Source organism: Myotis myotis, unplaced genomic scaffold, assembly GCF_014108235.1.
Source record: "Myotis myotis isolate mMyoMyo1 unplaced genomic scaffold, mMyoMyo1.p scaffold_m19_p_19, whole genome shotgun sequence".
Lineage (NCBI taxonomy): Eukaryota > Metazoa > Chordata > Mammalia > Chiroptera > Vespertilionidae > Myotis > Myotis myotis.
The window spans coordinates 33480581-33491585 of NW_023416323.1; the positions used below are offsets into that span (position 1 = coordinate 33480581).

Here is an 11005-nt window from a genome sequence, read left to right on the forward strand (position 1 = left end):
TCTGATGTCCCACCTTTAAGCTCCCAGCTCTCCCAGGTTCTGATTTTGACAGAAAGCCCACCATTCAAAGGAACTTACAGTTGAATCCCTTAGGTCTGGTGCCTGCCTGTTACTCACAGGGCATCTAATAATAAACAAATTCCTAAAATATTTGCAATGGGTTGGGGGGGGTAGTCCCTTTTAATAAAGAAAGCATTGTTATATAATACATTTTCAAGTAATTGGCATTAAATATTAATTGAATATGTACATGTAATAATGTACATGCATAATATGCATACATGAGAAATTGATATATACAAGCAAAACATTGTCATTAATGTAATTTGAAGAAACTACCATACATTACAGATCAAGTTGCTATTTATAAATCCTAGATCATCTGTGGCAGTGATATTAGATAAGAAGAGGTATGTAATTTGCAATGCTTTCTCAACATATCCCCTCAAATGCTGCCTGCTAAAGAATGATAGTGTTTATTTCACTCATGCCCAAATCCAATATTCCTAGTTTTTATCCTCACTAAATTAACTATGAAATAGGATCATTTGTGATCATGGGAACTGGTTTTAAAAATTTGCTTGAGGGAAGTCATTGTCCAGGGATTGATAGATTTGACTTCTATTCTCTTCATAAAGGTTTGATGTTGTACCGTATCTGATTAAACTAAGCTCCGCCTTGCATGTTAAAACCTCCAAGCCCCTACTGTGAATGATCTAATTTACTTTATTTCTCCTCCCAGAATAAGACCACTAAGACTGTGTTTCTTTAACATTCCAACTTGCAAGTGCGAAACATATTATAGTTAAATAAAGTTGCCCATAAAATATTACAGCTTTTATGGTTAATTGATGAATATGCTTGAACATTTTTGAATATGTGCATTAAATGGGTACACAAATGGTGAGGGTTTTAAAATAATTCTGTTGGGGAGTTCCATTTCTTTTTGCAAGCTTCATTTTTGTTGCCTGTTTACAGAGAATAATCAGTCAACATTATCCGCTAAAAGAAAAATATTTCTGTGAGAGTTACTTCTCACATTCATCCGATATATTTTCATGGTTAAAATATTTTCTGTTTAAATGGTCATCATCTCATTTAAGAACATTTTTCCAAATATAGTGTCTGTTATAGACTCTGTGTGGAATCATGCCTTGCATACTATTCTTGTTTAGAATTGCTGAAGGCCTGACATTTTTAACAGTAACTTAAAGTTTATTCCAGCTATAATGCAGGTTATTCTGACTTTAAGGTAGCCTCACACGACATACTTCTGAGTCCATTCCAGAGATATTCCGTTGTACTTATTTCTGCCTGTTGTATAGACCCATGCAATCTCTGCCACGAGGGGGTCATCTGCATTTGGATCCCATATCAGTGAACAAATAGATAAGAGGATTTTAGAAGTAGTTAATGCAGGAGATCAGTGTGGTCTTAGAATATCGAGGCAAATGCTGCCATTCCTGTTAATATTTGGATGATAAATTCTTGTTGTAAATACAACCTTAGACGGTTCAAAGGGATAGTCTGGAAAATGAATTGTCAAAAAGAACACAGTGCCTTGATATGGCCAGTCATTATGTCCCATCATTGTGGCCTGCCAATGAAACATATCATCCCCTGGACCTGCAGAACATTGTGCTGGGGGGTCATGGGCCAAATATAGTGTCTATGTTATAGACCCTGTGTTGAATCATGCCTTGCAGACAATTCTTGGGCAATGCATAGTATCCTTGCCTGAGTATATTCTTCTCTTGCAATATATAAATTAATTACAAAATGCAGACTTAGACTCCAGTCATGCTGACAATCATAATTAGTATTTGAATAATTGAATAAACAGGAAGGCAGAAGCAAGTCTTCTTTAAAGTTTGAAATCATGCATACACATGATTCACAGTCATAAATACATGAAGACATACACACATTAATATATGTCATACACATATTCTTACATATTCTAATTTCTAAGAATAATAAATATTATTATAGTCAGGAGTTCATTAAATTTCTACTTTAGTTCAAGTAGTAAGAACAACCAACACTATTTAATGAGAATGGCACTGTCAGGGGACAAATGTGCTCAGTTAATCTGCTGTTTACTAAATTTTAGTTCTTAGAGAACTTCCTTTAGCTAGCCTTTGTGCTTTAGTGTTCCTTCTAAGTGAAGCTGGGGTAATAAGCCCCACCTCAAAGGGTTTTCCTAAGGATTAAATAAAATTTTACCTATGAAATACTTGACATAGTGAGTGGAGGATTAGAAGAACTCAATGAATGTACGTTTACTCCACTCATGGGTTATAGGGAAGTCAATAGTATATATACGACGTGGCTTCTGACTCAAAGAAATATACTATCTATTGATACAAAAGTCTTGGAAGAATCATAGGAGACACTGAAGAACCATCCAGAGGCAGGCAGTGTTCCTATTTCATTGTCACCTGAGTAATAAATGTTCCCTCTCTCCTAGAAATTAAAGGAAAGGAGAAACAGTTCCAGAATAGTTTGAGGCGACCTCACTGGAGAAGAGGTTCTGTAAAAAGAAAGCCTTTGGTTAAGTAAAAATAAGTAGCAATTGAAGTCATTCATAGGACAGTTAGGCCTCCATTTTAAATCATAGCCATAATCTTCTAATCACTTCAACATATTGAAAAGTAAAAGCCAAAACTTTTCTTCAAAATAGACCTGAAGGAGTTTGTTTCTCTCTAATATTCATATTTGAGATATCTTTGCCATACATTATACTCATGGGTATGCTGCCAAGGAAAAAAGGTCAGGTAAGGAAAGGTCAGTGGAGGCCACATGGTGATACCATCACCCTCCTGATAATCTGTTTAGCCCTGTTAACTACTGGTCCTTCCTCAGCCACATCTATTCCATGATGTTATATTAAAATCTCCCTCTCTTTAAGACTTAGCTTTGTTATCTGTAGAATGAGTTGGTTGAACTTCAGAGGTTATGAATCCCTTCCTGTTTTAGGACACTTTTAGTGCAAACCCAACTCTTCTACTGCCAGAAACTCTTGAATATCCAGTGAGGTGTGAAAACAAAATTAGAAACTGGAACATAGGTGACAGGGTGAGATAATTAGATGAGAAGCACAACAGGGAAGAGTTAATAGGAAACACCATGAGTCAGAAAACTGGTGCTTAAAATCATGGAATTGCTTCTAAATGAACAAAAAATAAATTAGAAAATATTTTCGTAATGGCTTTTAGGAGAGTGAGAAAAATTTGATTCCTCTCTGTTAGTGGTCAGCACTGAACAAGAAACCATCAAACAAGATGAATGGGTTTCTAAGTTCATTATTAAGACACCTGCTCATCATTTTTTCCATGCTTCCTTTTCTTTCCCTTCTCTCTGGGACATTTTCTCCTAGTTGATGGATCAGTTGAACTAGATTTAATGAATTTGGCCTCTGGAGATGATTGAGAAGTTGCTAACAATGTGAAAGGAAGGATTTCCTGGTCTTCCCCATTTTCCACCTTCTAGGGGCAGCTTGAAGACTATTACCCAAACCACTCAAAATTCTAGTGAAGTTTACCCAATAACCACAGGTAATTATCCCCCAGGGGTGGGGACAGCTAAGTTTTATGGGATATTCAAATGTTATCTCTTAACTCCTCCTCAAGTATCCTATAAAACTTACAAATTGCAATTGTTTTCCCCACATAGTACATACAACTAAATGCAGAAAAAAATGGTAAGGTTCACTTAATGATCAATAGTTTTGTTAAGGTTTTAGTTGTAGCATGGTGATTATGCATTTGTCATTAGATGGATGTATAGCTTGTCATTATGCTTTCTTTTCTATTTCAATATTCAGAGATATTGGTGTTTATATCAAGACCAAGACTTAACCCCCCTGTCTGTTTTCCCTCATAGAAATAACTTTACTGGCCTTTCACTGTTGTTATAAACCCCTCAACTTTTATGGGGCCATTTGGATAAAAAATATTTCTTATTCTCATTCTGTTAATTGGGTTGTGTCTATTTTATGTTTTATTTTTAGGTTACAGACACTAAAAATTGAAATGTATCATGCCTCATCTTCATGTTAGCTACTATAGGGGTTCATGCTGGATGTGTGCTCCACCTGCTTTTTCCAGGAAGTGGGGAGGGAGACTCAGCAATACAGCACCTTAAAGAACAAAGGAAATAATTATGTCTCTCCCATGTAATTGTTCTGAGTTAAACAGACCAGGACAGTGGGTGATATATACTCCAACAGTCATTTAAATGTCCGGCTTTATTTTTTTTTTTTTTGAGTTATTGATGAACCACACACAGGCCAAGCATCATCTTCATGATTTAAGCTGAGTCCCAACTATGTTTGGGTTCCACCAGGTGGGCCATGGAAAGAACTCATGGAAAAGTAGGCCAATTATCTTGATATAGAAGCCAGGAGCTGGCACACATTACTTTCTACTAAATTCTTTTGGAGAGGTCCTTGGATAACCCAGGCTTGTGTGGGGCAATGTGGATGGACTGTTGGATATTGCGAGAACACATGAACAGGGACAACACAGAGACTGACTCTGAAAACTGCAAATAGCAGCCAGTCATATAAGTAAACTCAATTTGGACCTTCAGTCCAAATGGAATCTCCAGATAATTGCAGCCACAGCACTGACCTCAGGTGGTACCATCGGAACTGCCAGCCAACAAAAGGTTAACTTAAATTTCAGAAAGGAGTCTGAGGAATAAGGTGCATATGCCTAGCTAAAATTTTTGACCTATGAAAGATGTGCATTTTTATAGGCAACTAGAAGTCTCTATTATATCTTCTATAGTTAGTAATAAGGATAGTTCTGGCATTAGGCTATAAGGAAAGAGATGACAGAATATTTTCTGATTTTCCAGGCTGATGGGCTCCTTATTCTGAGTTATAGCTTCCAGGGAATATTCTAGTTCATTAAATCAATTGGTCAAGATTCAGCATTGAAAAATTTACATAAGTTGGTTAATAGGTATACAGATGGAATTTAGATATAAGAAAGGAGATACACAGGAGAATGTAGGTTTCAGGAAAATCTGAATGTTCATAAATGAAAATTCTCTGCCATAGGACACTTTTTCAGGAATAGGAACCACAGTTTGTTGGACCAGGTCTTACAGAGCTAGACAGGGTACACAGACAAGAGTAGGGATAATTTGGTCTTCATTTAGGAGCTCAGAATATGGATTACTTGTGGGAAGAGTGAGGAGATGGCTTATGGAAAGGGAGGAGGGATTTTCATCATATTGTGGGTGTTGGAATTATCCTCTGGCAATATCATAGAGTAGAACTTGTCATGTTGGTACCATGTTGGTTATCCGGGTAATTTTCACTTGACTGAAGTATGTGTGTGTTCATATGTGTGCATTTGTGTGAATGGCTAGTGGATCTGTTAAAGTGAATCCTTTCTCATAGGGATAGAAGGAAAGAAAGGGCAAATGGAACTTCTAATTTCATTAAAGATCTACACTGGCCTTGGCACCATGTTCAATTATTATTATTATTTAAAAATATGATTTTATTGATTTCAGAGAGAGGAGAGGGAGAGAGATAGAGACCTCAATGAAGAGAGAGAATCATTTATCAGCTGCCTCCTACACACCCTCTATGGGGGATCGTGCCTGCAACCCGGGCATGTGCCATGACCAGGAACACAACCCTGACCTCTTGTTTCATAGATCGATGCTCAGACTGAGCAACAGTGGCCAGTTTCAATGATTTTTATACCAGTTTCACTTAATTGATACAAATAAGAAAGTAACATATGTTTCTTTTATTCACACATGAAAAAAATTAAAGTTCATAGAGTTTGAGTTACATGCCCAAGGTCACTTAGAAGTCAACTAATTATGACCCTCTGGTGCCAAATCTAATGCACTTCCAATCCCGGCACATGGTCTCATGCTTGTACTGTTCAGTCCAAGAACTGAACCTGTAAACAGAGACAGCTAGAGACACTGATATGAAAGTTCAAAAAGAGAGCTGACAAGAAAAGCAAAGAACTATATTTAAAAGCAAACAACATGCCTCTTAATCTCTTCAGCATTATGAATTTTGGTTCTAACTCAATATACTTCCACCTAAAATGTATTTTAAAGAAGTCAACATCTCAAGGTATTCTTATAATGATATTCTACAAATGAGTATTATCATTTACTTTGCATAATCTTCTTTCTCTTCTCAATATTTCAGCAACATTTGGAATAATGATAACATAAAATGAGTAGTGGAGGATGGTGAGAAACCCTGGCATGTTCACTATTTCTGCGTTCAGATTTAGGGATAGTATATCACACAAATATTTTTTTCTTTTAAAAAGTTAAGATAGCTTTGTCATTATATGAGGGTAGTACTGTGGTATTAGAGGATATCTTAGCAGCCAATCTATTACAGATTGATCTCTGTATTTGACAATTCCAACATCTTACCCCATGTTCCTACTCTGGGCCATACTTTACTCAGAACCCCAGTGAAGATTCTCTGCACTGGTTGATTCACTAGCCCCCTTATCAGTGAGTCACATGATCTAAATCAGATGAAAATACAGGTTTTCACTAAAGTATACATAAAGCAGAAGTCTACTGAAATAGTTCATCTGCTATAATGCTAAGGAAACCAGAAAATTGGGGAATAGCATTATCAGGCCAAACCTTATAAAACACATACATAAGGTGAAGTTTGAAGTGACTTTGGGGCAAGTTTGATTTATCTGAGCATATAGATAAACTAGAAACAACACTATATATATACATGTGTGTGTATGTATATATAGGTGTATATATACACACACATAGGCACACATATACTCTCATGAGGGAAAAAGATATATATATTTAATATATTTAATTATTTATTTATATACTAGTGACCTGGTACATGAAAATTTGTGCACTCAGGGGCAGGGTTGGGGGGTTCCTCAGCCCGGCCTGTGCCCTCTCGCAGTCCGGGACCCCTTGGGGGATGTCCACCTGCCGGCTTAGGCCTGCTCCCCATGCTCAGAGCTCACACTGTGGGAGCACACTGACTACTAGGGGGCAGCTCCTGCATTGAGCATCTGACCATGTAATGCAGATACATTTCAATTAATATTTTATTAATTTTTAATTTTTTAATATTTTAATTTGAAATAATCTTATACATGTAAAAAAACTATAAAATACTGCAGCATATTATATGTACCCTTCACCCAATTTCTTAGGTGTTAATAATTTAAACATAACCATTATACAACTAACAAAATTGGGAATATATTTTTCTTATAATCTCTTTAATGTTACTTAATCCATTTACTTTGTTTTTGTTAATCTTCACCCAAGGATATTTTTTCATTGAATTTTAGAGAGAGTGAAGGGAAAGGGAGAGACACATTGATTGGTTGCCTTCTGCACATGCTTTGATAGGGACTGGGGATCAAGCCAGCAACTGAGGTACATGCCCTTGACTGGAATCAAACCTGGGACCCTTCAGTCCACAGGCTAATGCTGTATCCACTGAGCAAAACAGGCTGCAGCTTAATTCATTTACTTTTAATCTATATGTGTCTTTATATTTAAAGTGGATTTTGTTTTTGATTCACCATCATAATCTGTCTTTTAATTGGTGCATTTATGCCACTGACTTTCAGAGTGCTTATTGATAGAGTTACTGCCATTTCAGGTGGCTTCTGGGGCTTCTGGGGCCTGGGATCAGATCCGATCACGGGTGGCAGGCAGGCGGCTTCTGGGACTTCTGGGGCTGGCCTGTGACCCAGGATCAGATTCGATCACAGGTGGCAGGCGGCTCCTGGGGCTCCTGGGGATGGCCTGCGACCCAGGATTGGATCCAATCACTGGCGGCAGGCAGGCGGCTTCTGGGGTCGCACATGGGGGCCTGGATGGTGGCTCGCACTCACGCTGTCCCACCCTGCCTGCAGTATGCAAATTAGCCACCATCTTTGTTGGCAGTTAATTTGCATATCATGCTGATTAGCCCATGGGAGGCATAGCGAAGGTACTGTCAATTACCATGTTTGTCTATTATTATATAGGATTGTTAAAGATATATTGTTCACTGGGTAGTTGGTATGACAAGACAGATACTCTTCAAGACTATTGCAATAGGGGAGGAGAGAGGTTGAGTTCAACTCTGAATTCAAGGAAGAAAACAAGGAATTTATAGCCAAGGAGAATGGGTCAGAGGATGGAAAATTACCAAGAGGAGCCATCAAGGCAAGAGGATTCTTGCTGAATTTGTCTAACAGGATTCTTGTCAATGGTGCAAATGAGGAACTTAATCAGACATCAAGGCTGTAGGTAATTCTAGCAAAACTAACTTAGCAGGATTTTAACTAAAACTGGGGTTGGCAAGCCAAAGAAGGGGCCAAGTATGATGGCCCTCCTCCCTTCCAGTATCTCTTAAAAAAAGGAAAAAAATCAATGGGAAAAAATATTCTTGGGTGAGGATTAAGAGAGAGAGAGAGAGAGAGAGAGAGAATCTTCATCAGTATGATTGTTGGCTCTACAGTATATACTTGAAATTAGATGTGTATTTTGCACTCAGCATATCTTAATTCCACTAGCCACTTTTTCAAGTGCTTAGTAGCATCATATGGCTCGTGGCTACTGCATTGGATAGTGCAGCACAAGAGACTCTGATTTCATTTATCTAGGATGGTCCCAGGCATCTCTATTGTTGTTGTTTTTTTAAACTATTGAAATGATACAAGTGTGCAGTCAGATTTGAGAACAAGGATTGAAAGGCTTGTTTGCTCCACTGTGGATTCTTCATTGAGACTTTTATGAGCTTCTGGGTTTCCCTAAACCCCCAAGTGACTCCAAAAGAAACATCACTAAGAATTTCTTAGCACATTATTGGCTTCCTGTCATCTTTCTGGATCATTTAACAACATGTGCATTATATAAAAATATCTATTATGAGGGCATGATAAAGGTCATCTTAGGAAATCAGCATCCCTGGAACTTTTTGAACTCTTTTATAAATCCTGCTGATATTTAAAACCAGGCATATCTTTCAGAAAATGAAGTAAAAATGTGGGTTTGAGGGGAAAAAATATAAATTTGAATAAATCCACTGTTAGATATCAAAGACCAAACTCAGAACTATGTTTTAGATATTGAAAATGCCCTTTTGAATAAATCTTCATAGAAATCTGATTCTCACCTCAAGACCTATGATGCACATTCATGAACTTCAGTTTTCATATTACTGCTTTTTGGACTTGCACAGCTTTCCTAATCATTACAGTGCAAATTGCATTATGTAGGGATAACCTATGGAAAGCTGCTTTTTTTGCCTCAATGCTGGGGTTGTGTTTCCCAATCACCAGCACAAAGGCTGTTTTATCCACAGGCTGCTCCTGGACTTTTAAAAAAAGTCACATGAAAATGGAACTGTACACAAAAGCCATTAGTATTCCACGGGGAAGATTTGTGTTTTGTGTTTCAGGCAGCTCCCATTAAATTCAAGGTCTTAACACTCCTTTGAGGCCTCCCAGGCCCCTTGGTAACTCTTGAAAAGGCTTTTATTTCTTCAACATATGTAAATTTCCAGGGGTGCAGTCAGTGTGATTTAAAGCTAACTTCTCCTTAAGAGCTCAGAGGAAACAAAGGTTTTCTTAAATGACATGGTAGAGGAAATTGAAGTTCCAGCATTTCAATATAATGTGATCATGAAGATGGGAAATAATATTTAGTGAAATTAAACGTTCTGGCTCAGAAGGTACATCACTCTTAATCTGCATCTGTTCCTTTCATTTAATTTATCTGACATGCTTTGTACCTTTCAAGGGAACTCTCAAACAAGGTCTGTTGAATAAAGAATTATGAGTGAAATGGCTGTGGGGGTCACTTTTAAAACATGTTAATCAGACTTAGATGGAGGTAAATTGTAACAGAGATATAAGGAAAGTCTTAACTAATGCACACGTACTTTCACCAAAGTTTTACATTGTCATTTGGCATAATGTAATCATTTATAATGATAGTCCTCATTTTATTTTTGTAAATTTCCTCAAATGGAAGAATCATAAAAATCTTCATAAAGATTTAAGCTACAAGGTAGGTAGGTAGGTAGGTAGATACATAGATAGATAGATAGATAGATAGATAGATAGATAGATAGATAGATAGATAGTAAATATATTATAGATAGGTAGATAGATATAGACAGATAGAAAGTAGGTAGGTAGATAGATAGATAATAGATAGGTGATAGATAGATAGATAGATAGATAGATAGATAGATAGATAGATAGATATCCCAGCTGCAAATTACTCTCATTAGAAGAAGCCATTGTATTTAACATTCAGTGAGAAGATGCTAGGACAAAAGGTATTTTCTTTAGGCTTAATGCGATGCTAGTGTTGATGCATCACCTGGACTGAGCGCCTGCTGTCACAAGCTGCACTGTCCTATAGCGTTAACCAGGATCTTAGCCTAGCAGCAGCGTGCTTGAGTTACTGTGTTGTGTGTTAAAGAATGACAGAAGCCCTTCCTTTTATTTCCAGTGGGAGAAAACAAATAAATAAAAAAATAGATCTGCTTGTGTAGACATGCCCTCCTGACTCAAATGTATTACACATAACTGTAAACATTGCATGAGGAGGCAGGTGCAGAGTAAATTCCTCAGTGATGTGTTTGGGAAACTAGCATTTTTATAAGCACATCTGGCTCAACACACTGCTATAATTTTTAAACCACATCTATTACATATGGCAATGATAAACTGATTTCAGCACTGTCTATGTATTTGGTTTTTTTATTCTTTTTAGAAGTATTTCATGTACACCTACTTTGAGTCAGTGTCAGGGCTGAGTTCAGGAAATTGAACTCAAAGGCCCACCTGATCAATTCCCTGTGTCCCTGGAGCTTACAGACTAGAGGAGAAAAGCACATAAATAAATATGTAGTTACAGAGTACTAAATAAAAGGAAAGCATCTGGGGCTGTAAGTGTATATGATGAAATGGCCTGGCTCACTATGGGGAAATCAGGGGAGTCTTCCTTGAGA

General features: G+C 37.3%; 1 pseudogene; it reads right to left on the reverse strand.

Annotated features, from left to right (window-relative positions):
* Nucleotides 1-1258: 1258 nt before the first annotated feature.
* On the reverse strand, nucleotides 1259-1654 carry LOC118674576 (annotated as a pseudogene).
* Nucleotides 1655-11005: the final 9351 nt, after the last annotated feature.